This window comes from Colletes gigas, unplaced genomic scaffold (genome assembly GCF_013123115.1).
Source record: "Colletes gigas isolate AHSC1104 unplaced genomic scaffold, ASM1312311v1 Colletes_gigas_Sc00015, whole genome shotgun sequence".
In the NCBI taxonomy this organism is placed as follows: Eukaryota; Metazoa; Arthropoda; class Insecta; order Hymenoptera; family Colletidae; genus Colletes; species Colletes gigas.
The window spans coordinates 4,968,122-4,980,110 of record NW_025106644.1 but is presented as its reverse complement, the minus strand read 5'-3'; positions in this window follow the sequence as shown (position 1 = coordinate 4,980,110).

Below are 11,989 nucleotides of genomic sequence, written 5' to 3'. Positions count from 1 at the left end.
CAATATCAATACATTCAAACATATGTGGCTGCATATAACGCTTATAACAACAAACGAGTAAAAAATAAAGGCATCAACATCGTTTGGTAACTTAATATGGATTGAAATTCGGTATTCGTACATTTAATTTTTTAAATTAATATTTTGTAGGACAACACTAAACTTTTTCCAAAGTCTGGTTCTATATTATACCGTTCGTTTTTCAATATTTCTTTCGGGTGTTCTTTACTTGTTATATCGTGTTTTAAACAATTTTCCTTCAGTAAACTCTTTCGAACAATTTTTCTTTATTCCGTAATGTTCCTTATTTATATTTATTTATTATACTTTGTACGGGTGGATCGACTCCTTCTTAATATTTCTGATATATTTTTATATGATTTCCCTTCTTGGTACAACCGAATAACAAGTTTTCTTTCTTCTAACGTTCTTTCGCTACTTTTCTTCGACCAGTACTAACCGAGACCAACGTGAAATCTACTAATGTAATATTTCCATTAGTCGGGACGATGATCTCATCCTGATTTCATCGTAACTATCGTATTTAGCAACATAAATGATAATGTATGAATACTTTTGTCCCAGCGAATTCAGAAAAAGATTTTATAAGAAAATATTGTTGCTTTTATTTCTATATTCCGAGTGTACCTCATACGTGTTTAGAAGTAATTATTTAACTCCTGAAAGCATAATTTTTTAGCGAAGGAATGATTCGAGGGGCAGAGGAGTCGCAGAATCGGGTATTTTTGGTGACGAATGGCGTTACGGAGGGAAACGGGCCTTTGGAAAGGGCCTCACGCCCTCGACAATACGGCAATCTCGCAGGTCGAGTCGAAGAAAGAGAAGAGTAAGGGCAGATAAAGGGGAGCCCCGGGGCCCATTCGTTCCGCGTCCATTGTCAGCCGGTCGAAGGATCAGTTTTTGAGCGAAACGATAGAAAATGGCTGTTATTTTTCGCGGCTTGGCGCGCCTCGACATAATTGCGATTTAAGAGGGCCCCCGGAACAGCTGCGACCGGGGCCCACAATGCCACTCGAGACGGACAATCGAACAATTTGGGCCCCGTCGTGTCGTCCTCGACCGAAAGTCAGAGATATTCCGTTCCTTCACGTTTAATTGCCTGGAAGGGAACTCTTTTCCTGGTAGAAATGTGAACGAGTAAGGCTTGCGAACAGAGGTAGCGCGGATAACGTCGAAGCCCCGGCTACGGTGTCGATTATATAATTGCCACGATCAATCTCCATCATTCGTGAGGAAAGAGCGGACGGTATTCCGCCGTTTAGCATTCACGGTCAATCCAAGCCGCTTATTTCGACGAGTCGAGAGGCGCTAGCCGTCTGACGCTTACGACCCACCTAGTCAATTAAGAAGACAGCCGATCTATTAGAGGATTCCCCGTCACCTCTTCCCTCTCTCGTCTTATTTCCCGCTTTTCTGCCCGCCTGTCTCGCGATCGATAGAGAAAATTGGGCGACAGGGGGGGTTACAATTTCGCGAACTTCGAAAAGAACCGACGGAGATCGGATCGATAACCGGCTCTCTCATCAAGAGGGTCCACCCCACCCGGTATAATTCCTGGGTACCCTCCGTTGATTTAGTGGCCGCGATATAAAACGGAGTGAGCCATTCCAACGGTGACGGTTCACAGTCGGGATCTCAGCGGCTCGTTTCTTCGTTCCCCGGGAGGTGTAACTCATCGCGCACTTACGAGCCGTCTAGTCAATTAAGAAGACAGCCCAGCCTATTAGAGAATACCTATCCGCCTCTGTCCCTCTTCCCTTTCCGCCCTTCTATTTCTGGTGATTTTTTTCCGATACGTTCGCGATCGACGCGGAGTGCAACGGCGGAGTAAGACGTACGGCCTTACACGCGAGAACAGCGCCGCGTAACAGCAAACACGGGGCCGCAGAACAGCAAAGCGGTTCCCGCGGCCGCTATCCAGCGAGATGACGTATGGTACCGGTGGTCCACCGGTGGTGGCTTCTATTTTCGTTGGCGCGTTTCGGGGGAGAAGCCACGACATGTGCTCGATATTTAGACACCGACCCGTCTTCTCTCCGGATTCCCTTCTTCCACCTCTCTCCATCCCGCGGGAGCTGTTCCTCTGGCCCTGTTACGCTTCCTCGTCCCGTCCTTTCAAGACGACCCCGCCACCGAACGGGGGTATTTAGTTCCACGCCGTTATAAATTACGTATCATTCGCTTTCCAAACTGACATCGCGGCACGCGCTCCCGGAATGCGAATACCCGGCTCCCCTGCCTCCCTCGTTATTCTTTTTCTCATCCCACCCCCCTTTCGACCTCGCGTTCGTTCCCTCCCACCTCTTCTCCTTCCCCATCGGCCACTTAACTCCCTGTTGCGTGATTTAAGCGAGAACCAGCGTTTCGTGGCTTCCTCTTGCCTGGTCATCCGCGCCAACGGGAACTTCCGGTCCAGAAATCGACATTTTTCACGAGGCGTCAATTCATCGAGAGATTGAAACTTGGAGAATTGTTTGGGATTTGTTTAGAAGCACACGGTGAGATTTTTGTCAGCACGAGGAACACGGCCCCCTTGCAAAAGCTCGCGCCACCTAATTCTAAACATGTGTTCACGCACCGTTTCCAAGAAATATTCCTCGTAGACGTTGGCGCTCCAGGTTTACGATCCTCGCGAATCGTCTGCGTACGCGTTGCACGTGATCGAACTTGAAACAAAGAGGCCATTCGGGGATATAAATAAAGTGGAGAGGTTCCCGTTATTTTCTAGAAAATTCTTTGTTCGACTTTGTGGGATACAATTGTGTAAGATAATTGTTACAAATATGCCGGATAATTCGAGTATAGAGACATACGAAGCGATGGAAATTAGGAATTGCACCATCTTTATAGGGGGTTTTCTCACTTTACGCGGTCATTCTTCAATAACATTTCTGTTCTTTGCCTCTCGAACCTTTAAAATCCAACAATTCGTTCAGAAATTGTGATTTTTTAAACATAATCATGAAATTTCAAGGGAATCACACATTGGTCGTTACATTTTTTATCAAGAATTTTTTTTCTCGAAAGTGGCTAGGATTTTGGGGGTATGTCTGTTCACCAAAAATGCTTGTACTTGACCCCTCCAACTAACAATAATTTTTTCAAAATGATTTGAAACTTTTTAATTTCGTCGAAAAATTTGCCTTCTACTCGAATTTTTTTCTCGAAAGTGGGTAGGATTTTGGGGGTATGTGTATTCACCAAAAATACTTGTAATTGACCCCCTTAGCTAGAAATAATTTTTACAAAACGATTTGAAATTTTTTATTTTCGCCGGAAAATTTAGGCACTTTCCCCCTGTCGATTTTCCTTAACAATTAGTTTTTCATTTTTAACAAATTTGTTTGACGTCCTACGGAAAAGTTGTTTAATACTTTTTTGTAGGTGTCCATGGGCCCTACTTGAGAAAAAAATTTCATTGAAATATATTCACTATTGTAGGAGTTATGGTCTTCTAAATATTTGACCAATTTTTACGGGGTTTTCCTAACTTTACGGGGTTAAGAAACAACTCTTCGAATATTTTTAGAATTTCTACATATTCTCCACTAAAATACGCGTTGTTTGCGTTTTGAAACTTCAAAATCGTCCGATCCGTTCAGAAGTTATGACATTTTAAAGATTCGCATGAAAATTCAAATAGATATTTCTGGCCAGAAATGATATTTTCGGTAAGGAATTTTTTTCTCGAAACAGAGCAGGATTTCGTGGGTATGTCACTTGACCAAAAATGATCGTAATCGACACCTGCAACTAAAATTATTTTTTTAATAATGATTTGAAATTTTTGTAATTTTATCGAAAAATTTCACATCTTCTCGAATTTTTTTCTCGATAGTGGATAGAATTTCAAAGGTATGTCCAATGACCAAAAATAATTGTAATCGACCCCTGCAACTAAAATTATTTTTTTAATAATGATTTGAAATTTTTGTAATTTTATCGAAAAATTTCACATATTCTCGAATTTTTTTCTCGATAGTGGATAGAATTTCAAAGGTATGTCCAATGACCAAAAATAATTGTAATCGACCCCTGCAACTAAAATTATTTTTTTAATAATGATTTGAAATTTTTGTAATTTTATCGAAAAATTTCACATATTCTCGAATTTTTTTCTCGATAGTGGATAGAATTTCAAAGGTATGTCCAATGACCAAAAATAATTGTAATCGACCCCTGCAACTAAAAATAATTTTTTTAGAACGATTTGAAATTTTTTAATTTTGTCGAAAAATTTGCCCCCTACTCGAATTTTTTTCTCGGTGTTGCGTAGGATTTCGGGGGTATGTGTAATCACCGAAAATGCTTGTAATCGACCCCCTTAGCCAAAAGTAATTTTTTAGAACGATTTGAAAAATTCTTTTTTCGTCGAGAAATTTGCCCCCTACTCGAATTTTTTTCTCGGTATTGCGTAGGATTTCGTTGGTATCTCTATTCACCAAAAATGCTTGTACTCGATCCCTGCAATCAATTATAATTTTTTTAGAATGATTTGAAATTTTTTAATTTTGTCGAAAAATTTGCACCCTACTCGAATTTTTTTCTCGGTGTTGCGTAGGATTTCGGGGGTATGTGTAATCACCGAGAATGCTTGTAATCGACCCCCTTAGCCAAAAATAATTTTTTTAGAACGATTTGAAAAATTCTTTTTTCGTCGAGAAATTTGCCCCCTACTCGAATTTTTTTCTCGGGTGTTGCGTTGGATTTCGGGGGTATGTGTAATCACCGAGAATGCTTGTAATCGACCCCCTTAGCTAGAAATAATTTTTTTAGAACTATTTGAAATTTTTTTAGTTTGTGGAATTTGTCCAGCTACCCCCTTTCGATTACCCCTTGTAATTTCTTTGTTTGCGTGAGGTATAATGCGTAACATTGACATTCCGGATAATCGTAAGTCCCGCAAGTAGTTCATCAGCCACTTCGTCTGTCCATTACCGTCCGTCTCTACTTACGCCGATCGGTGGCCTATGTTTCAATTCGCGGCAATTTTCCAGCGGTAAGTGGAACGAAAGGGCCGCAAACGGGCCGTAAATAAAATCCTGAATAGACGTTGGGAAGGGACGGGGAGGTCGCGGAGACGAGATATCAATTCTCTTTACGCGGTAAAACGGTTGGCAGCTCCACTAATAGACCCGAAAGATTCTCATCTGTTTAACCGGGGTAAAGCGGGCTGAGCGTGCAAACGCGAGCGAGTTTCGCGCCGGGGCCAACGAAGAAGACGAAGGGGCCAGGATGCCGCTCGCCAACGTAAAAGACAAAGGGAGAGAGGGTCGGTGAAAAAAAAAAATATATATCGTCTCGTTGCCGAGATGCCAGAAGCGAGACGCATACCTCTTAATTGGAACGCTTTGCCCCGGCCTAAGCGATTTCGCCGTATTTCGAAGGAAATGGGCGTTTAAGTGCGCCCAGGAACCATTTACAACGTCCGACATTAGCGCAGTCTGCTACCAGCAAGGTCCCCGCTCGCCGCGAACGATCGATTTTTGCATACAGCCGTTTCGATCGAGAAACTCGGGATCCCGCCGGGTATTTCTGGGTCGCGTGAACGCCGGAGGTTTTCTCGGTCCCGTCGGCGAAGATCATCCCGAAATAAACGAATCGACGGTGTCGCGAGCCTCGTTGTCGAAAATATTAAGATTCCACGCTACAATGTCGGCTTAATGGAGTCGAGGGGGGGGGGGGAACGACGGGGGACGGTGCACGGTGTAAAAAAGGCGGGAGAGGTCTTTTAACAACCAGACTCATTAGGAGCATGCTGCTCGCTTTTTACACCGAGACATTTGTAAGCAATACAGACTTCAAAAAACAAACTCTCCTGTCGCAGCCACCTCGGTTTGCTCTCTTTTCGCCGTTCGCCTCTGGTTCTCCTTCTTCTCCCCGGCCATGGGCGTTTAAGGGTGTCTGGCGGAATTTAAATTGCTCGCGCGAAAACCTCTTCTCTCGTCGACGACCGCGCGTAATTGATTCCGATTGTCCTGCCCGACTTTAATTTCCACTTTCACCCCCTCAAAGATCCGATCGATTTTTAGTTTAACAGGTTGCGATAGGGTTGGTAGCTGGTTATGATTCATCCTCCAGTCGCGCGTAATTGCCGGTGCGTGTGTGATTCCAGTCTGTTGGCGCGTATCGCGATATCGACGATTATGTCATTAACGCGGAGATTTTATTGGCCGGCGTCGCCGGCAACTTATCCCGCTTGCGGAGTTTAACGCTGTAAACTCGTCGAGCTTATTACCATAATCGAGATAAACGGTGGATAAACCCGTGTCATCGCCATAATTCCTTTGATAAAACGGGGGGGGAGGGGATCGCTGGCGTCGCGGCGTTTTAATGAATTTTTACGGAAAGATAAACGCGTCTGAATTAATAAGGTTATCGCCGTAAACCCGGTAATCGCCGTTGTAAATTTCGTTTCGAGATCTTCCGGGTCCTGCTCCTAATCGATAGCATCCAGCTCGAAGGAGCTTTGCGTCAAATCGTTAAATTAAATTTGGACACAGACGGGGGCGAAAAGGAGCACCGAGAACGCTCCGGTCTATAATTAAGAGCGAAATAACGAGCCAGTTGTCGAACGCGAGCGTAATCGTTACGAACACGCGCGAAACACACGAAACATATGTTTCACTAAAACCCAACGCTTCCTGTCGTTAAACGTCAGCGTTTATGCTTTCCCAGCGTATTCGTTTCCGCGACCATCGTGAAATCAGGCATTAACGTTCGACGTCTCTAATTAGCAAGATCTTCTTTCCGAGGAGCGGAATAGCGTGTCCCGGTGCCCCGATGAAAAAGATTCAAAACGAGGCTTCAAGAGACGCGCAGCGACCATTCATCTCCGAAACGTCCAGGCTAAACATAGGCTTTCGAACGAGGGACGCGTTTTACGAGCTCCCGTACAACGGAACATGGGGCCCCATTCTTTCAAAATTCGCGTAATCGGGCCGAGGGATAAAGTAATAGAAAGGAACGGGAGAAACGACTTCCTGATATCTTGAAAATTGCTGGAAAAATCGTCGAGAAATAAGTCGCGGAGCTAATGAAGTGGCCAGCCAGGTAAAAAGAATGGGAGGCTGCTCGGGATCCCCGGCGTAACGAGGAAATTAACGCTAATGCGACACGGTCTAGCTCGAGAGCGTGGTTTTTACACGCGCGCGCGATGGAGAAACGCTAACAAGCCGCCGCGTCGTTTTGCTAAATCACCCGAGACGATGCTTTCCACTTCCACCACGGAATTAACACTTCGTTACCGGCTGAGTGCTCGATGATCTATTAAAAAGCACGACATTGCTCCGAATTCTTTTCCGCGGACGTAACTTCACCGCTGATCACGACGTTTGCAAATCCGTGAAACACGCGGCCGTGCCAAGTTACGCCTCCGTAAACGTGTTTACGAAAACCGCGACGGCTCGTACGTCAGTCCGGTCGTTAGCGCCGCGTAATTGCCCGGGTGCCGCGATTAATACCTACGTACAGCGAATCAAACAGCCCTTTGCACCTTCGATGCTGCCGCGAGACGCGCGCGGACAGATGCGCGTAGAATACTCCCGGGGTGGTGGCGAAAATAGAATGCTTTATCACTCGCTAAACATTTTACTACCTCGTGGAAAACGATTCCGCGTACGTGGAGTGGTTTTCGTGGCAATTTGAAGTAACAAGCGACAAAGGAAACGGTAGTTTTTCGTTACACGCGGGTAATTTTCTGGTCGCTTGCCCGGCCCCGCTGTTATATTTAATGCTTTAATCTGCCCGGGGTCGTCGAGCGATCTAAACACGCGATAAATCGTCCCGACGACGACTTAAAAAGCGGCAACAAAACCTTTCCCAAGCGGAAGCGTTAAGTGGCGACGCGTAGAACCGCGCGCACGCTTCCGTGCCCGGCCATTAACGAGTCCTCTTACTCTACTTAGAGGGGACACCCTCTCCAACGATATTAATGATTTCCCAAAACTCTCGAGCCGTGTGAAAACCGCTACGCGTTCACGGATGGAGAAAACGCGCCGAGATTCGAACGAAAACTGGAACAAATGGACTATCAGAGGGCGGGGAATGGACTAGTTAAGGGCTAACAAGCATACACGCGGATACTAGCAGGCGCCTCTCTAACTAGCCACGCATGGCGAGCACGTGTGGAGGTGTCGACTGCCCTGGGCGACCCTTTTCCTCGACCGTGACCCTTCACGGCTCTCCTTTGCATTCGACGTCCTCTTTTTTTCCTCGCCTTCGAGCATGAAATTCGACCGAAAATATTTGGGCGCCTCGTGCAATTGGCCGCGACTCCGCCACCCCCTTCTTCAAACATCCAATCCGTTGAATATTTCCCGAATAAACAAGTATACAGGGTGTCTCACCTCATTCTGACATCTTCATTTTCTCGCTATCGTTTCTTCGGTGGCTCGAATGGTATCGAGTGGAGCATATTCCGATGTAATCAGTTTTTTCGTGAGCGGGCCCGTAAAGGTCATACAAAGGTCAACGTTGTTTCTTTAAATGGAACGAGGTATTTTTTAATACATCGATCGATTCTTCTGGACAATCGTTACAAAAAAGTACTGAGTATGTAACGTCGAGAAATTAGTAGTTCAGGAGATATTTCAATTTAAATAATTCTAATCTAATTCTATCTGGATTCGTCTAAAAATAAGAGTTTCATTTATTTTAATAAAATGAATTAGACTAGAATTACACTAGTTGCACATGGTTGACTAACTTAAAAATAAGAGAATCAACAATTAATGTTTATGCTCCCACTTTTCTGTCAATCGATACTTGTTTGAACAAAGTAGTCTTTCACGCTAATCTCACTAAATTATTTATACGTTTTTGTTCTCTCGAATTCTCTATCCCTTTATTTTCCTATTTCCTCGATAGCTGCGCTCCATAAAGCCTCATCATTGAAGACGCATGCGCGTGTAACAGAGCTTACATATACAGGGTGGTCCACGCAATTGTTACGAGTCATAACTCCGTTATTATTGCATTTCCGGGAAAAATGCCAAAGGAGAAAGATAAATGGTTCGAAGAGCACTACATCTGTAGGCCTTTAAATTTTTTTTAGATGCAGCAGTGCATGCGCAATCAACAATTGCATCGTTTCTTTAAATAGAAATGCATATTTTTTTTTACACAGATCGATTCTTTTGTTCATTCTGCGTAAAAAATGTTTAGGGTACCACGGTCGAAAAATTATTAGTTCTCGAGATATTTTCAAAAAATGTCTTCATCGAAGAAGATATAAGAAATACTTAAAGTGAGATACGAATTATTGTACAGGGTGTCCCGTAAATAGTGTAAGAACCGGAAATGGGGGGTAGGTGAGACGATTCCGAACAACAATTTCCTTTGCAAAAATGTCGGATGAGGCTTCGTTTTTGAATTATTAACGAAAAACACTGGCTTAGGGGTTGGGACAGCCCTCTGCGTAGCTTCCGTTTCATTAATTCTATTAATAAAAATGTGAATTTGCATAAAGATCTCTAGTAATTAGTACGCGCAATTTGAATTAAAGAAAGTGTGCTTTTAAATATATTTAATTAATATAGTTTTAGAGGGGGTGCAATAAGATAGTACTGACCTTTGGGGACAAGCTCCGATCGTTTAGATTAATATTTTTGCAGTGGGTGTAATTAATAACGCGACATAGGGGGAGGCGTTACGAACGTTCAACGATGCATCAAACAGCTAATCGTACGAATTCATTTGCCCCATTGCTGTTGGAATCGATCGAGATCCGGAAGCAGACTGAAATTTTTAACAGTTCCGCCTTGAAAAGGGAATCGAGATCGAAGGGAGGAGCAGCCCTTCGGTTGGAAAGCTCGTCTCGAGAGTCTCGGGGACGTCTTAAGCCAGTTACTCGAGGATTCCCCCCGCGGCTCTTTGAAGTTTCGAGAAGGGACGGCGGTTTTCTGGGGGTGTATTCTAATTTCGCGAGCGGGTCGCGATGGAATTGACCGCGTCGGGGGCTGGTGGCCCGTTTCGAGGGCAGTCAATTGTCGCCCCGTCGGAGGATCAGCCGCGAAAGCGGCTTAACAGATGGAAAATGAAATTTAATTAACCGAAAACAACGAGAAATTATCGAACATTACGCGGTGCTTGCTCTTTCCAGAGGAATCTAGATGTTTGAAAAATTTTGCCGCGATTCGACGTGAAATGGCTCGCGCGGAATCGTAGATGGAGGGTGGAAAAGACATGGCAGGAAGAGGAGGCCCGGAGGGAGGGCCCGAGGGGTAGGCCGGAGCGAAATCGACGAGGGGTTGGTCGGTACGCGCAGGTTCGCCGATACAAAAGGGGGGAACCCCGGAGATTACGATCTTTCATTCGTTCGCTCGTTCCAATTATTTTGTCCAATTAAAATATCGATTTTCTCCCCCATCGCGAGTACGCTTTTGCCGTGTCGCTGAACCCTCCCTCGTCTGACTCCCCACCAGCGATCCCTCCCGACAGACACCCCCCCCTGGACAGAGGCGAACGCAGACTTTTCGAGGCCCCGGGTCTCGAACGCTTCAAATGGATTAACGTTACTTTTTAACTGTTCCTCGATCCCCTTTGAAGCTGCGCAAAATTGGAGGAATAATTAGTTTAAACGTGTCCTTAGAGAAATCGTAGCTAAAAGATCGATCGAGGCCTCGTGTGTTTCAACTCCGGCGGACGCGTCGTTTCAGTTTCGATATTCAATTATTGGGCCTCGCGAAAACCAGGAAACGAATATGGACGTTGTGTTTTCGTTTAAATCGAACCAACAGGGGAACCAATCGAGGAGAAACGAGGGATCGTAAAGCGTAATTTACGAATCCGCGGCCGCGATTCGATTATGGCTGTCACGGGCAATCGCCTGCTGGTCGTTTTTCAATTCCAGTATGCTTTATGGTAGGATACAGTGTACAGGGGTTTCTTAAAAATATTTCCCCGCGGATGCAACGAGCGTTTGTTATTCGGTGTTAATCACGTGGGTGGAAGATGGCGGATCGATCGCGAGCGGTTTACGAGGAACACGAACGCCCCCCCTCCCTCCCCCCCCGAGGGGCGCTGAAAACTTCCTTTTTTACGGGAAGAAATTATCCCTCTAAACGGCTATTAGAAACGTCCGGCGCGTGGATCTTCTCTGAGAATAGACGATCTAATTTCGTGAACGAGAGGAAGCGAGGAACACCGAGAGCACCGACGGGGAGGGGGGGTGGAATGGGGGAGAAGCTGGAGACGGACCACCGTGATTGCAATTTTAACGCCAATTTGACTTGAATCTCTCCTGGACGAAAGAAATAGTGTTTTCATGCTCAATATAGCGCCCCGCTAATAATTAACAGCCACGACGTGGCACTTTGTCGTCCCCGTGTACAGGGTGTCCCGGGCGGAACGAATCCGTAACATCCTGAAAATTTCACCCTCGATTCATAAACAACGTATCAACAAAGCACTAAATCATTGTAAATCACTGTCTTCATTTAAACTCTCGCGTCTAGAGGCTCTTCGAAGGGGGTTGCATTTGTCCACGTTTGACAGTGTTTGAAAAACATTCGAATTGTGTGTTTTTGTCCGGGGGGGGGGAAATTGGAAATGCAAAGCTCGTGCGAAGCGAAACCCGGTGACACACCGAGTACGTGTACCGAGTAGGTCTTGCGGAGCTAGCGGGTGGTCCTCATTATGTCTGCTTCCCCACCGCCCGGCCGTCCTATCTATTTAACGTATCGTTTGCCTTGGTAACCATCCAAATTGGCCCATCCCTCTCTATGCTCTGCCAGCCACATCTCCCGATCTCGCTCGTGTTCTCCTTAATTATTGGGAACCCCGATGTTTAATAACGTCAGCTCTCTTTCACCGCGCGGTACGGTTCCGGGCGCGCGACCTTTAATAGAAAACACTCGTTTCCTGCGCCCATGGATGCTAGTCTCATTTATAGAAATGATTAGCGATGGGATCGGGTTCGAGGCGCGGCGAACGCAGTCTAAATTAATCCGACGCTACCGCGACGTTT